A 16,255-nucleotide genomic window follows, 5' to 3' on the forward strand; every position below is an offset into this window, starting at 1 on the left:
TCCACAGGATTTAACACTGTCTTTAACTTCAAATGTCAACTGAGATGAAATGTGAAGTTGAATTTTTTTAAAGTTGAAACTAAACCTAATTATGGAATGTGAAAAATTTTGAACATGCTGCAAGGGGAGGAAGTAATTAGTAGCAGTTCTGTTGTATTTAACCCTGTAACACAGGACGTTCATTGAGGTGTTGATATTACATTATGACTTCACAACATTGCAGTTTAAAATGCTATACAAATCTCAACAAACTGGTTACCCTTAACTTAAAGAAAGAAAAACACACAATGGTCACTTGAAACCCACAAAAGGAAAAATAAATAAAATTTTACTGAAAATTTACTAATGGAAATCAGACATTGCTTTTGAATTGTGGTTCAACAGAAGTGTTATGTAAAGTAATGAAACTTATCTGGACAAGAAAAATCTAATATAATTTGGACCATGGAAAGATAAGGAAAAATCTGTCTCAGGAGATTAGAAGGAAAATTATAGTCAAGCATGTTAAAGGTAAAGGCTAAAAGAATATCTACAAACAGCCTGATGTTTTTTTAACTAAAGTTGCACAAAAGGTTTAAGCCCTTAATTATTAGAAAGTGGGTTCCTCCATATATATATGTATATATGTATATATGTATATATGTATATATATATATATATATATATATATATGGGGGCACGGTGGCTTAGTGGTTAGCACGTTCACCTCACACCTCCAGGGTTGGGGGTTCGATTCCCGCCTCCACCTTGTGTGTGTGGAGTTTCCATGTTCTCCCCTTGCCTCGGGGGTTTCCTCCGGGTACTCCGGTTTCCTCCCCCGGTCCAAAGACATGCATGGTAGGTTGATTGGCATCACTGGAAAATTGTCCGTAGTGTGTGATTGCAGTGAGTGAATGGAAGTGTGTGTGCCCTGTAGTGGGTTGGCACTCCATCCAGTGTATCCTGCCTTGATGCCCGATGACGCCTGAGATAGGCACAGGCTCCCCGTGACCCGAGGTAGTTCGGATAAGCGGTAGAAAATGAATGAATGAATATATATATATATATATATATATATATATATATATATATATATATATATATATATATATATATATATATATTTTATAATTGTTATAATGATGTACAATTATTTTACAATTAATAATGTAAATTTTGAAAAATGTTTAATTATTATTTATTATTATTAATTAATTTATTATAAATTCACACCCTGATTTCTGCTGATTTAAGACAATCTTTAGTTCTGAACCAGACACTTAATGTCAGTTTAACGTCTTTTAACTGAAGATGATTATTTCTGGTTCTTTCTGCAAGTGGAACCAAATTTATTATCATTTTTGACTTGACTTTTAGAAACACTTCACAAATCTGTGTTTCATAATCAGCCTTTTAGACTTTAACACTGGTGAAATATGACACAAGCTCACAGCAGCTGATGATCTGATATCTACCCACCCCAGATAGATGTAGTTATCTCTGGACCTTCACATCACATGCTGTGTTTCTCTTATGCAGCAGGTGTTGCAAAAGAAAGTAAGTATTTGTTCAATTTGGGATTCTGTTATTGTACTGTAGCATAACAACCTGGTTAATGTGGTGTTTCATAAGATTCAATTCTGTCACAGGAGACTGCAGTGTTAAGATTATTGCTTCAGTAATGACAATTAAACCAAATCAGATCAGTGGCTACGTTGGTAAACTTTACAGTAAAATACTGACAGCTGTGTTTCCAGTCACTTACATTGTCACAGGAATACTGCTGTAATCAGTGTCTACAGTCCATGGTGTAATTAGCAAATATCCTACATTAACATTATATAACATTGACACTTCTTCTTCTACTTTCGGCTTTTCCCTTCAGGGGTCACCACAGTGAATCATCTCTCTCCATCTATCCCTATCTTCTGCATCCTCAACACTTGCACCCACTAGCTTCATATCCTCATTAATTACATCCATATACCTCCTCTTTGGCCTTTCTCTTTGCCTCCTGCCTGGCAGCTCCATGTCCAACATTCTCCTACCAATATACTCACTCGCCCTCCTCTGAACATGTCCAAACCATCTTAATCTGGCCTCACTAACTTTGTCCCCCAAACGTCCAACATGATCTGTCCCTCTGATGTACTCGTTCCTAATCCTGTCCAATCTTGTCACTCCCAAAGAGAACCTCAACATCTTCAGCTCGGCTACCTCTAGCTGTGACTCCTGTCTCTTCTTCAGTGACACTGTCTCTAAACCATACAGCATGGCCGGTCTCACCACTGTCCTGTACAGCTTCCCCTGGATTCTCACTGATATTTTCCTATCACACAAATCTCCTGACACCTTTCTCCACCCACTCCAACCTGCCTGCACTCGCTTCTTTACCTCTTTCCCACTCTCTCCATTACTCTGGACTGTTGACCCCAAGTACTTAAACTCCTGTACCTTATTCACCTCTTCACCCTGTAACCTTACTGTTCCACTTCCCTCCCTTTCATTCACACACATGTACTCAGTCTTACTACGACTGACTTTTATTCCTCTTCTCTTCAGCGCAAACCTCCACCTCTCCAAGTTTTCCTCCACCTGCTCCCTGCTCTCACTACAGATCACAATGTCATCTGCAAACATCATCATCCAAGGAGACTCCTGTCTGACCTCCTCTGACAAATGGTCCATCACTATAGCAAACAGGAAGTGGCTCAGAGCCGATCCCTGATGCAGTCAAATGTGCTCCTCTCATACATGTCCTGCACCACTATGACATACGTTTCTGCTACTCCTGACTTCCTCATACAGTACCACAGCTCTTCTCTTGGCACCCTGTCATATGCTTTCTCCAAGTCTACAAACACACAGTGCAATTCCCTCTGACCATCCCTATACTTCTCCCTCGAAATTCTCAGAGCAAAAATTGCATCGATTGTGCTCTTTCTGGGCATGAAGCCATACTGCTGCTCACAAATTTCCACCACCTTCCTTAACCTAGCTTCCACTACTCTTTCCCACAACTTCATTGTATGGCTGATCAACTTTATCCCCCATAGTTGCTGCAACTCTGCACGTCACCCTTATTCTTAAAGATCGGCACTAACACATTTCTTCATTCCTCATGCATCCTCTCACTCTCTAAATCCCTGTTGAACAAACAAGTTAAAAATTCCACTGCTGCCTCTCCTAGACACTTCCAGACCTCTACCGGGATGTCGTCAGGACCAACTGCCTTTCCACTTTTCATCCTCTTCAAAGCCTTCCTGACTTCATCCTTATTAATCTTATCTACTTTCTGTTCCACAGAGTTCACATCTTCTACTCTTTTTTCCCTCTCATTTTCTTCATTCATCAGCTCCTCAAAGTATTCCTTCCATCTCCTCTGTACACTCTCCTCTCTTGTGAGCACCCTTCCATCTCTATCCTTAATAATTCTAACTTGCAAACCTGTACAAGTCCTTCTCTCCTTCTCTAGTGTCTAACCTAGTGTACAACTCATCATATGCCTTCTGCTTGGCCTTAGACACCTCTCTCTTCACTCTGTGCTGTAACTCCTTGTATTCCTGTCTATTCTCTTCAGTCCTGTCCATATCCCACTTCTTCTTGGCTAATCTTTTCCTCTGGATACTATCCTGAACTTCCTCGTTCCACCACCAAGTCTCCTTATCTTCTTTCCTCCTTTCAACTGACACACTAAGCACCTTTCTCCCTGTCTCCCTGATCACTTCTGCTGTAGTTTCCCAGGCATCTGGCAGCACTACCTGACCACCCAGAGCCTGCCTCAACTTCTGTCTAAATTCCTCACAACATTCCTCCTTTTTCAGCTTCCACCACTTGGTTTTCTTCTGCATCTTTGACCTCTTCCTCTTACAGACCATCAGAGTCATCCTACACACCACCATCCTATGCTGTCTGGCTACACTCTCTCCCACTACCACTTTACAGTCACTAATCTCTTTCAGATTGCCTCTTCTACATAGGATGTAGTCTACCTGTGTTCTCCTACCTCCACCCTTGTAAGTCACTCCATGTTCCTCCCTCTTCTGAAAATAAGTGTTAACCTCTTAGCCATCCTCTTAGCTAAGTCCATCCTCTTAGCAAAGTCCACTACCATCTGTCCTTCAAGGTTCCTTTCCTTAACTCCAAACTTGCCCATCACCTCCTCATCGCCTGTGTTCCCCTCACCAACATGTCCATTAAAATCCGCTCCTATCACCACTCTCTCACCCATGGGAATACTCTCCATCACCTCATCTAATTCACTCCAGACCTCCTCTGACAAATGGTCCATCACTATAGCAAACAGGAAGTGGCTCAGAGCCGATCCCTGATGCAGTCAAATGTGCTCCTCTCATACATGTCCTGCACCACTATGACATACGTTTCTGCTACTCCTGACTTCCTCATACAGTACCACAGAATCTTTCTTTCTCCTCTGACACACAACCTACCTGTGGGGCATAACCACTAACAACATTCAGCATCACCCCTTCAATCTCTAACTTCAGACTCCTCCAGAACGTTCCTCACGCACTCCTCCTTCAGGACCACACCTACCCCATTTCTCTTACTATCCACACCATAATAAAACAGCTTGAATCCTGCTCCTATACTACGAGCCTTGCTACCCTTCCACATGGTCTCCTGTACACACAGTATATCCACGTTCCTTCTCTCCATCATATCAGCCAGCTCTCTACAGTACCTTTCCCTGTCATAGTACCAACATTCAGAGTTCCTATTCTCAGTCCTACACTCTTACCTTTCCTCTTCTCTCTCTGTCTGTGCACTATCCTCCCTCCTCTACTTCTTTGACCAACAGTAGCCCAATTTCCACCGGTGCTCTGTAGGTCAATGGCGCATGGTTAGATATGGCAATGTTTTATGCCGGATACCCTTCCTGATGCAACCCTCTCTATTTATCCGGGCTTGGGACCAGCACAGAAGTCACTGGACTGTGACCCCCATGGCTAGATTATATAACATTAACACTGCTGTTTTATTGTATTAAACTTCGTCTCTTTTAAACTGTGTTTTATAGCAATACACTGTATTTTTATAATAAATGCTCTAATTACTGATTTACATACTGTACTTATAGATTACTGGTCAATAAATAATATTAAATACTAAATATTTCATATTTAGTTATTTATAAGAAAAGTAATAATAAGTATTAATAATTTATAACAACATACTCTCGCATTAGTTTTAAACCTTTTTAAGTAAAGAACAGGAACTTTACTTTGTCGATTTATTACTTTTGAAATAAAAAACTTTTAAAGTGTAATTAACAGTAACAATTAACAATGCAGTAATCTTAACAAATGTGGACAGACAGACAGACCAACAGCTGAACTGAGAATTCATTTTAGTTTATTTTAGTGATCCAAGTCAGCACAGTGGTCTAATGTTATCACTGGATCATCAGCAGATTATTTAGAATAAAATATAGCTTAAAAAACTACAACAATTTCCAAATAATTCCCAAAATCTTTTCCAGAGAAGGATATATGAAGGTTATGTGGCAACTTTTACCACATGATGAGAAATGTCAATGTTATTGAGTGAAGAGTTGAATGAACTGTTTACACTAGTGACAAATTGTGAAATGTTTACTGTTCTGAGTTAACTTTTGTGGAACAACAACATCTACCAAAAGTACCAGATTAATACTCAGACATACAACTGGTTATCTGCCTTCTTAAGCTCCAAAGTCTGTTCATCTTCATCACAGACACAAATGTTAGATGATTAAGATGAAAAATTATTTCTCAGTCTTCTCACACCACATTGTTTGTATCCTGTATTAAAAAAATGCCATAATAAGTAAATATCAATGTCAATAAATATTTCTGAGTTTTAATTAAAGTTTGATTGCAATACATCTTCTCCCATCATCACAGTAAACCCTGTAGAGATGTTCAGATGAATCTGATAGACAGAGAAACTTTGAGAGGTTAAAATGACTGCGAAAAACCTGAGTCTGAAACTGAGCAGAGGTTTAATGTGGGGAGTGTATGTGTATTCATTAAGAAAATGTAAATATCTGCAGCAACGTGTGTGTGTGTGTGTGTGTGTGTGAATGAAGATATAGTTATTTGTAATAATTTTTCTATTATTAATAAATAATTTATTATTGATTTAATTTCTGCCACACAGTAAGATGAAGACTGTGTTTGTGGTGCTGTTGCTTCTTCCGGCTCTGGCCTCACCTCATAAACGTAAGTTTTTATTAACGTTCTTTCTTAAAATATTTCTGATTTGTTTTCATATGAATGTTGTTGGTTGGTGTAGGACATTAAAGGTAGTAACTTACAATTACCTGGTTGTGTTACAAGGCAGAACTTTTAATAATGTGTCATGTGAATGTGCTCAGAATGAATCATATTCAAAAGTTCTTCTTATACAGAAGTCATCAATTAAATAAATCTGATTAACATCAAATACAGAGCAGCTGGTTTTGTAAAAGGTTCTTCACATCTTGGATCTAAAAGAGTTATAGGATCTTACTTATTGAAAGGCATTGATCAGGAGAGAGGGATAAATGAATTTCAAAAGTATCAGCTATATCAGCGGAGCTTTCACAAACCTGCTGTACATCGAGAGAGTAAAGTGTTTGTTGTAGTAAATCTGTAAAATGCTGAATTTTTTCAATTGCAATAAGGACGCTGTAGCGGCGGTTCCACAGCGCCACCTGCTGGTAGCCGCCAGAGCTGCAGCCACAACAGTCGGCTTTTATTGTTACGCTAAAGCGGATGATAGAAAAAAAAACACAGCGAAAATGAAGCACACTACCGAATTTACAACTATCTCTCAGTTCTGGTGTAAACATGCAGAGCTCAGTCTCCTTTATAAAAACATGAATTCAGTAGATTTGTTCAGTTCCCCATGAGCTAGTAGCCGTTAGCGGGATTGTGACGTCAGTCTGTGTTCATGTACATGGTTTATAAATGTGAATAAAATGTGTGTCATTAATCATTAGGCCACAGTACACATGTACATACTGAACTTCACTAAAGTCTTTATTCTGTTTCACCAGGACCACAATGGAATGAATAATTTATATACTTACATCATTAATAATTAAACACTTCAGTTATAGATGATGATGTTGTGTTTATTTATTACAATATCACAATATTATGTTTATTGTGTTTATACCCAGTTTATGATCAGACCGCAGAACCGTCTCTGGTTCGACACTCAGAGATCGTTCAGGACCAGATGATGGTAAGTTTGTTCTGTTCATGTCTTTAACTCTATAGTGAACATTTACAGTCTCTAACTAACAGCAGAACTGCAGCTTCACATTTACACCATTCACATTCTAATGTGTCTTTACACTAATCCCTCACTGGACATTAAGTGTTTAGAAATGTTTAAGAAACTTCAAGCTACAATTTGTCATAAGATCCATTTGAAGCAGTTATTATTGTGAAAGTAATGAAGACATAATTGCACATTTTCATCAATTTCTCAGTCAAGAAACATGTTGGTTATGGGCCAGAAAATTAGGTACAGTACAAATAAAACAAATATGTCCATTTAGAAGCTTTATACATGAAATAATGTTTTGATAAAAACAGGATGAACTTGGTACCGGAAAGAGATCTGAGTGAAGAAAAGACAAAGAGATGTGACACTGCATGTGAAAGAAAGAAAGAAAGAAAGAAAGAAAGAAAGAAAGAAAGAAAGAAGAGAAGAGAAGAGAAGAGAAGAAAAAGAATGAAGGAACGAAGAAAAAAGAATCAATGAAATGATTAAATGAACAAATGTGTTTAAGTAAGAAATAAATTGATTTGTAAGCAAAATGAATGGATGTGTTTCTCTGAAACGGTTCATGTCTCTTTCCATGGATCGTTTGAATCAGTCAGTTAGTCCATCAGCTACTCAGGAAAAGTGTATATATACTGCTCAAAAAAATAAAGGGAACACTTAAGCAACACATCCTAGAGCTGAATGAATGAAATAGTCTTATTAAATACTTTGTTCTTTACATAGTTGAATGTGCTGACAAAAAATCACACAAAAATTATCAATGAAAATCAAATTTATTAACCCATGGACGTCTGAATTAGGAGTCACACTCAAAATTGAAGTGGAAAAACACACTACAGGCTGACCCAACTTTGATGTAATGTCCTTAAAACAAGTCAAAATGATGCTCAGTAGTGTGTGTGGCCTCCACTTGCCTGTATGACCTCCCTACAATGCCTGGGCATGCTCCTGATGAGGTGGCGGATGGTCTCCTGAGGGATCTCCTCCCAGACCTAGACTAAAGCATCCGCCAACTCTTGGACAGTCTGTGGTGCAACGTGGCATTGGTGGATGGAGTGAGACATGATGTCCCAGATGTGCTAAACTGGATTCAGGTCTGGGGAACGGGTGGGCCAGTCCATAGCATCAATGCCTTCGTCTTGCAGGAACTACTGACACACTCAAGCCACATGAGGTCTAGCAGTGACTAGGAACCCAGGGCCAACTGCACTGGCATATGGTCTCACAAGGGGTCTGAGGATCTCATCTCGGTACCTAATGGCAGTCAGGCTACCTCTGGTGAGCACATGGAGGGCTGTGCGGCTCTCAAAAGAAATGCCACCCCACACCATTACTGACCCACTGCCAAACCGGTCATCCGGTCATGGAGGATGTTTCAGGTAGCAGAACGTTCTCCACGTCAGTCACATGTGCTCAGTGCGAACCTGCTTTCATCTGTGAAGAGCACAGGGCGCCAGTGGTAAATTTGCCAATCTTGGTGTTCTCTGGCAAATGCCAAACGTCCTGCCCGGTGATGGGCTGTAAGCAAAACCCCCACCTGTGGACTTCAAGCCCTCATACCACCCTCATGGAGTCTGTTTCTGACCTTTTGAGCAGACACATGCACATTTGTCTCGGGTGGCTTCATACACAACAATCCCATGAGACACTGCCTGACCATGAAGATCAATCTCTGGCAGGGTGACCACCGGGCGACGAGACTCCAAACAGGAGTAGAACATCAGGATTGATGAAGTAGCTCAGTAAGAAGAGACGATCAGGCTAGGAACTCAGAACACTGGGAGCTTGGGAGTTACATATATAGCTCGACAGAGAGAGAGAAAAATTGTTAGGTATGATTGTTATCAGGTGATGGACAATGTAAATTATGTGTAAAGTGCAGACAGGGACTCCATCAAGACTAGCTATGACAGCATAACTAAAAGTCTAGAGCCAGAAGGTGACACAGACATGAGGGCTTCCTGAGATGTAAAGCGTCCCCCCACTCCAGAGCACACCCCTCACATTTTAGTAAATATTTTATTATATCTTTAAATGTCACAACACTGAAGAAATGACCCTGTGCTCCAATGTAAAGTGAGTGTACAGCTTGTATAACAGTGTAAATTTGATGTCCCCTCAAAATAACTCCACACACAGCCATTAATGTCTAAACCGATGGACACAAACGTGAGTACACCCCTAAGTGAAAATATCCAAATTGGGCCCAAAGTGTCAAAATTCTGTGTGGCCACCATTATTTTCCAACACTGCCTTAACCCTTTTGGGCATGGAGTTCACCAGAGCATCACAGGTTGCCACTGGAGTCCTCTTCCACTGCTCCATGATGACTGTTTTTGCTCTCTGCACATTCTGTCTAGAGAGCAAGGGTTATTCCCATCCTAAAGAAACCTGCTCTGGATCCATCAGACATCAAACTCGTTTCTTTCAAAAATTCTTGAATGCATGTCTATAATCAACTGTCTATCTCAGAACAACAGAACAACCTCCAAGATCCCAACCAGTCTGGCTTTAAAGCAGCTCATTCCACAGAGACAGCCCTTTTGGATGTCTCTGAGAAACTACATGCTGATAGTTCAGCCAAACTGTAATCCGTCCTTATCCTCCTTGCAGCGTTTGATACGGTCAACCACAAGACTCTCTTGTCCACCCTCAGGAGTCTTGGGATTTGAGGATCAGCTTGGGAATGGTTCACTTCCTACCTGGAAGGACGCTCTTATCAGGTAACATGGAGGGGAGAGACATCTGCTCCATGCAGACTCTCCACTGGTGTCCCACAGGGCTCAGTACTTCGTCCTCTTCTTTTCATCCCAGGTGATTCATCCCCAGGTCATGATCTTGCTATATCCTTGCACAATGATCTGATCTCCCCTTCAGCCACAGCTCGCAACCTTGGGGTAACCATGGACAATCAACTGTCCTTTTCCTCTCATGTTTCTTCTTTACAACATTAGAAGGATTCGGCCATTTTTGTCCACACAGGCTGCTCAGGTATTTGTTCAATCTCTTGTCATTTCTAGGCTGGATTATTGCAATGCACTGCTGGCAGGTCTACCTATGAACGCAATCCATCTTCTGCAAATGATCTAAAATGCAGCTGCCTGGCTTGTTTTCAACCTGCCAAAGTTCTCGCATACCACCCCGCTGCTGCGATCCCTCCACTGGCTTCCAATAGCTGCACACATCAGATTCAAAACACTGATGCCTACAAAGCCAAAAATGGACCAGCTCCCTCTTACCTAAAAGCCCTCATCACTCCTCGCACTGCACCCCGCACCACTGCACCCTCCGATCTACCAGCACTGCTCGACTGGTTCCACCATCTCTCAGGGTAAGAGCCAAGTACTGTATACTACAAGACTCTTCTCTGTTCTGTCATGAAGGTGGTGGAATGAACTTCCCCTAGAGGTCCAGACAGCTGAGTCCCTGGCTATTTTCAAGCGGCGGTTGAAGACCTACTGATTCAGGAAACACTTCAACTAGCACTTCTTTCCTTATCTTTTGCATGTAAAAAAAATCAGAAAACAAAAAAAAAAGTGACAGTTTTTTCATTATAACTCTGAACAAATGTTTTAAACTCATGGTATCTTAAGTATGTAACCTAGTGATCCAGCATTAATGTATTCAATGCTAGAGATTTAAGCACTTATGTACGTCGCTCTGGATAAGGGTGTCTGCCAAATGCTGTAAATGTAAAACATTTCAGTTGTTTGCTGTTTTGCACAACACTTTACAATACCTCATGTAACTGCTGCTATATTGCTGCTATAACACTGTGTTCATTCCAGTATTTCTGCACACGTAATACTGATTGTATTATGGCTTGTGTTAATGTTCATAGATGGTAATATTGGGCCAGTCCGGTAGAGGGCGGGAGTGAATGTTAGAGTTGCGGAGAAGTAGATTAAAAACCTGATTGTTGAGAATGTTTGTCCTCGTTTTGTCCTTTTGATTGCAATATACACAGCTCAAGACATTACAGTGAAATATCTTGCATTGTCTGTTTGCACTGTCTTTTGTCCTGCACTGTCTTTTTGTCTTTTGTCCTGCACTGTCTTGTCTGTCTTATTTGTCTTGTGCTGCACTGTGTACACCAGGTCACACAGATGCACTTTATGTGTCTAGGACTAACTTACTAAGTCCTTATTTCTGTCTCTGTTTTTTTGAAGCTCCATGGTCCTGGAGAAACGTTGTCTCATGTCACTGTGTATTATGGTTGAAATGACAATAAAAGCTTCTTGACTTGACTTGGAGGATGTTAGAGACTGTGCACTTCTCCACCTTCCATTTGAGGATGCCACACAGATGCTCAATAGGGTTTAGGTCTGATAACATGCTTGGCCAGTCGATCACCTTTACCCTCAGCTTCTTTAGCAAGGCAGTGGTCATTGTTTTTGTTTGGTATTATTAATTTAATAATTAAATTAAATGGTCTGAATTTTCTGCCTGATATCAATTTTTCTACTGAAATAATACATGAAGTCGTTATTGCTACAAATAGATGGTGTGCGCGTTTTTGTTCCTAATTAATTTTGCTACAGTATTAAATAAAAATTTAGGATTATTTTTATCCTAACTAAGGCTGGAGAAATACACTGATCTAGCAGCACTAAGAGATTTCTTTGTAGCTATGACGGCTTTCCTTCCATGCTAATTGAAATACTGATAATTTAGTTTGAAGCCATTTATGTTCTAATTGCCTAGCTGATTGTTTTAAAGTTTGTGTGTTGTCTTTAATTACTTTCCTTTTAAGTGAAGCTACAATAACTAGTGTGAAGTGAAACACTGACTCTAAATATTCACCTGATCAAGTTCTGTGGGGTCAGATGGTGATCCAATCATGGATGATAATTCTGGGAGACTGTTGGTAAATCTCTCTGCAGAAGCAGACGTTAATGTCAATCAAAGATAAACTATGAGCTGAAATTCTGGACTCTTGTTGCTCACATGGTGTCCCCAGTTTCTTCTAGCTTAATTGGCTGACATGCAGATATTATGGCCTAGACCAGCATCGACCGGACGAGCCCCCACATTTGTCACAACCGGCTCAAGTCATGACAAAAGAGGAGGACGCATTGAAAACCAAAATACCATTTAATCTTTTATTTAAAATGTGAATAATTAGTCTGAGCTTTGACAATGTTTTTAGCAGTTTAAACATGACAGTGTATTGGAGAACACAAATGGAAAACAATACTTACAAAATAAGGAAGAAACAGAACAGAAAACAACCCCAAACAGAACCCAAGCGGAAAAATCCCCCGAACACAATCAACACCAAACTTAAATAAGGAGAGATAACAAGCAACAGGTGCACACGATTTAGCGGTACAGCTCCACCCACTGGCTGGCCGTAGCGGGGAAGCAGGAGATCTGTCACACACCCCCCCTAAAACGAAGAAACCACCAATAATCAACAAGGATCACAAAATAATAAAAAAAATCATCATCATGTTCACTAAACAGGATTAATGCCATGTCGGTTACACTCATGAATCCAGTCCCTCAGTTCTTCATCTCCTTCCAGCAACCTTGCACCTAGGAAGCAAAATTTAAGAAAGGAAAGAAGAGACAGAGACAAGAATATGGGTACACCAGCAGAACATCCACACCGTATGAATACGTGACAGGGCATCAGCAATTAAGTTTTCCGAGCCTTTAATAAGGCAAATTTCTAATGAATAAGCCTGGAGGAATAGGCACCATCTCATAAGCCTCTGATTTGGGCTTTGTAGGGAGCGCAAAAATGTCAGTGGGTTATGGTCAGTATAGACAACCAAAGGTCCCTCTGTCGCCCCAACATACACAAAGTGTTGCAATGCCCATATTAAAGCCAATGCATCTTTCTCAATTACAGAATAATTTAACTGATATAAATTAAATTTCCGGGAGAAGAAATCCGAGGAAGGTATTGACCATCCAGTGGCATTGCAACACTCTGGTAGACAGGGTGGAGCCGGCAGAGCAGGTAGCCAGGGCAGAGCCGGCAGAGCAGGTAGCCAGGGCAGAGCCGAAGGCGGGACCAGGGACCAGGGTGAAGCTTTAGGCGAAACCAGGGACCACAGCGGAGTTAGCGGACAGGGTGGTGCTGCAGGTGGAGACAGAGACCAGAACAGGGCTGGGAGCCAGGGTGGTGCCACAGGTTGAGCCAGAGACCACAGCAGAGATAGCGGCAAGGGTGGTGCTTGAGGTGCTCTGGACCCGGTCGGTCCGGCTGGTTCCGTCGGCCTGGTCGGTTCCGTCGACCTGTTTGGCCCGGCTGGTTCCGTTGACTCGATCGGCCCGGCTGGTGAAGCAGATGGTTTGGGAACACCAGCTGCCCGAACCGACACCATCGGGGTGTCCGCCAGGCTTGAGACTAGCCAGTGCATAGCAGCCATCTGGTGCACTGGCTCGGGACTGGCGGCAGCCATCTTGTGGACAGGCTCAGTAATAGGCGTACGAAGGACTGGATTGGACAGAGTTAATGTAGTGCATTTGGACGTCTGTGGCTGATTTGGCTCCGTATCCCACAGACCCCGATGCCTACTGCCTCCCCAAAATATTTAGGGCCAGCGTCCCCCTCTACCCTGCTCACGGTGAGAGAGGATCCGCCCAAGAGCAACGCTAGATTGATGAAGTCTGTAAAAGACCCCATCTCTAGGCAAAAAGGCATTAAATAGCGCAACTTGTCCACTAATCCATGCCTAAAGATGTCTTTTGGTACCTTCTCCCCGAAGTCCACCTGGTTACACAGGTCCACAAACACCTCAACATATTCCTCGATTGGGGAATCCTTCTGGTGTAAACAAAACAATATTTCTGCTGGATCCATGGTAGGCTAGTCGTTCTGTCATGATGAGGCAAAGGCGAGTGAGGATCCAATTGCAGTGAAACATTTAATAAACAAAACAAGAAACAGGAACACAGACAGGTAGGCAAGACTAGGCAAGACTAGGCAAGACTAGGCAAGACTAGGCAAGACACCGGGCTGACAGGAAACAGAAACACATACAATGACTAGCGACAGGGAAGTGAACAAACAGTGTATATATATTAGACAGGAACCAATCACAAAGCAGAGACAATGAGTAACTAAGACAACAAACGAGAGGGAATGAAATGAGTTCAATGAGTGTCCATGGCAACAAACGAGTGGGCGGAGCAAACAATTAACAGCAGGGCAAGACAGCAGACAGAAACAGGGCAAAACACAGACAGACTCATTACAGTCACAATGTCCACCTTTACACCACGCATGGCATACATTTGTTTTAGATTTACAGTGCAAAAACTTTACAAGATTGCAATAGCAGGAACATTAATCTCAGTATACACATTTTATTTCTTTGCTTGTTTTTTCAGACTTAAACAACATTAATAATAAATATTGCCTGATAAATAACTTTCATGTCAATAAAGCAGCTTTTATCAGTTTTATTTTATCACAGTATGACATTCAATTCAATTCAATTCAATTCAATTCAAGTTTATTTGTATAGCGCTCTTTACAATGGACATTGTCACAAAGCAGCTTTACAGAACATAAACATAGAACAAAAGATAAACATAAGGAGAATTTTAAAGAATTAATATAATAAAAATTCAAGATATATACAGTTCACAGTGTGTATGTATGTATGTATGTGTGTATGTGTATTTGTCCCCAATGAGCAAGTCTGAGGAGGCTCAGGCAACAGTGGCAAGGAAAAACTCCCTTAGATTGGTAAAGGAAGAAACCTTGAGAGGAACCAGACTCAAGGGGAACCCATCCTCATATGGGTGACACTAGATGGTGTGGTTACAAATATACAAGTATCACAGAGTCCAACTGGAGCCGGTAGATCTGTAGATGTCTCAGGGTTCTCACAGAGTCATATGAACATTATATTACAAGCACAGAATATATATAATTAAATCTACGCTTTGTAACATTCCCACTTACACAAATACATCCCCAGATTGTTATCCTATTTGTCTTTACTTTTAAAATGATATCTTCCAATTTACAAAACTGTTAAAAAGATATTGACATTGAAGACATCAAACATTGGAAACTATTTATTTTCCTTTGAAGAAGAACACTGACTCTTCCAGGGAACATTTTCAGTCATTTTCAGCTTTATTTTCAGTCAGCCAGTAGCTTCTTGTCCCTTTGGAGTTAATTTAATAGTTCAGATTTGCTTCTTGTTTTCTAGTTTCTTAATCTTTTCCTTGCCCCTCTTCCACGGATAATTTTGCCCAGTTTCTTTGTAATGGTGGACTTATCTCAGGAATACAAGGTCTGCCATACCTTAGATATTCAGCTGGGTTTTTTTTATATTACTACCAGGATTATTGGTCAATTTTGGAGCAATTTGGTTGGTCATTATTCAACATGGCTGCCAGTAGTAAAGCCTGGGTGTGTAAACACACCTCAATGTTCATCTGTTTAATGATAGTTTATAAAAGTCTGACATCCACCTCTGTATAAATATACACCATTGTTATTGTGTTCTTTTGTAGTTCCCTGGAAGTCTCATAGATCCTTGTTCCATGGATTTCTCCCCCTTATATGTTTGTTTTTCTCATTCCTTCACTGCACTAAGTAACTAGTTTTAACATTTTCAAATATGTAACAACAAATACCTGTGTGCTGACACACCTGCAAAATAACATATAAATGCTCACTGATCTCGAGGCGCTGCATTTTCACCTCATGCTGATCATCTTCTTCTAAAGGAAAAGGTAAGTACCCGTTAGTTTAAATTACTGCCTTGAATATAGAGTGGAACATACAAGTTAAATAGCTGCAGCAATGTTTTAATGTATTGTACAAAAAATAAATAATCTTTTAATAAAAATTTAAACATCTGCATTATTATTATTATTATTATTATTATTATTATTATTATTATTATTGTGTTGTATCAAAAGAGAAATATGACAAGATCTAATGTTGTATAAGTTTTATCTTTGTTGCACAAATTAGTAAAGCTATAATTATATCTTTTATTTGTCAATGTATTTTATGAAA

General features: G+C 40.4%; 1 long non-coding RNA gene across 1 annotated transcript; it reads left to right on the plus strand.

Moving 5' to 3' along the window:
* The first annotated feature begins 1,231 nt into the window (after nucleotides 1-1,231).
* Nucleotides 1,232-11,436, plus strand: LOC132845237 (uncharacterized). The gene is made up of 4 exons (XR_009648404.1): nucleotides 1,232-1,536; nucleotides 6,142-6,203; nucleotides 7,148-7,212; nucleotides 7,569-11,436. It is a non-coding gene; the product is annotated as an uncharacterized LOC132845237 (long non-coding RNA).
* Nucleotides 11,437-16,255: the final 4,819 nt, after the last annotated feature.

This window comes from Tachysurus vachellii, chromosome 5 (assembly GCF_030014155.1).
Source record: "Tachysurus vachellii isolate PV-2020 chromosome 5, HZAU_Pvac_v1, whole genome shotgun sequence".
Taxonomy (NCBI): domain Eukaryota; kingdom Metazoa; phylum Chordata; class Actinopteri; order Siluriformes; family Bagridae; genus Tachysurus; species Tachysurus vachellii.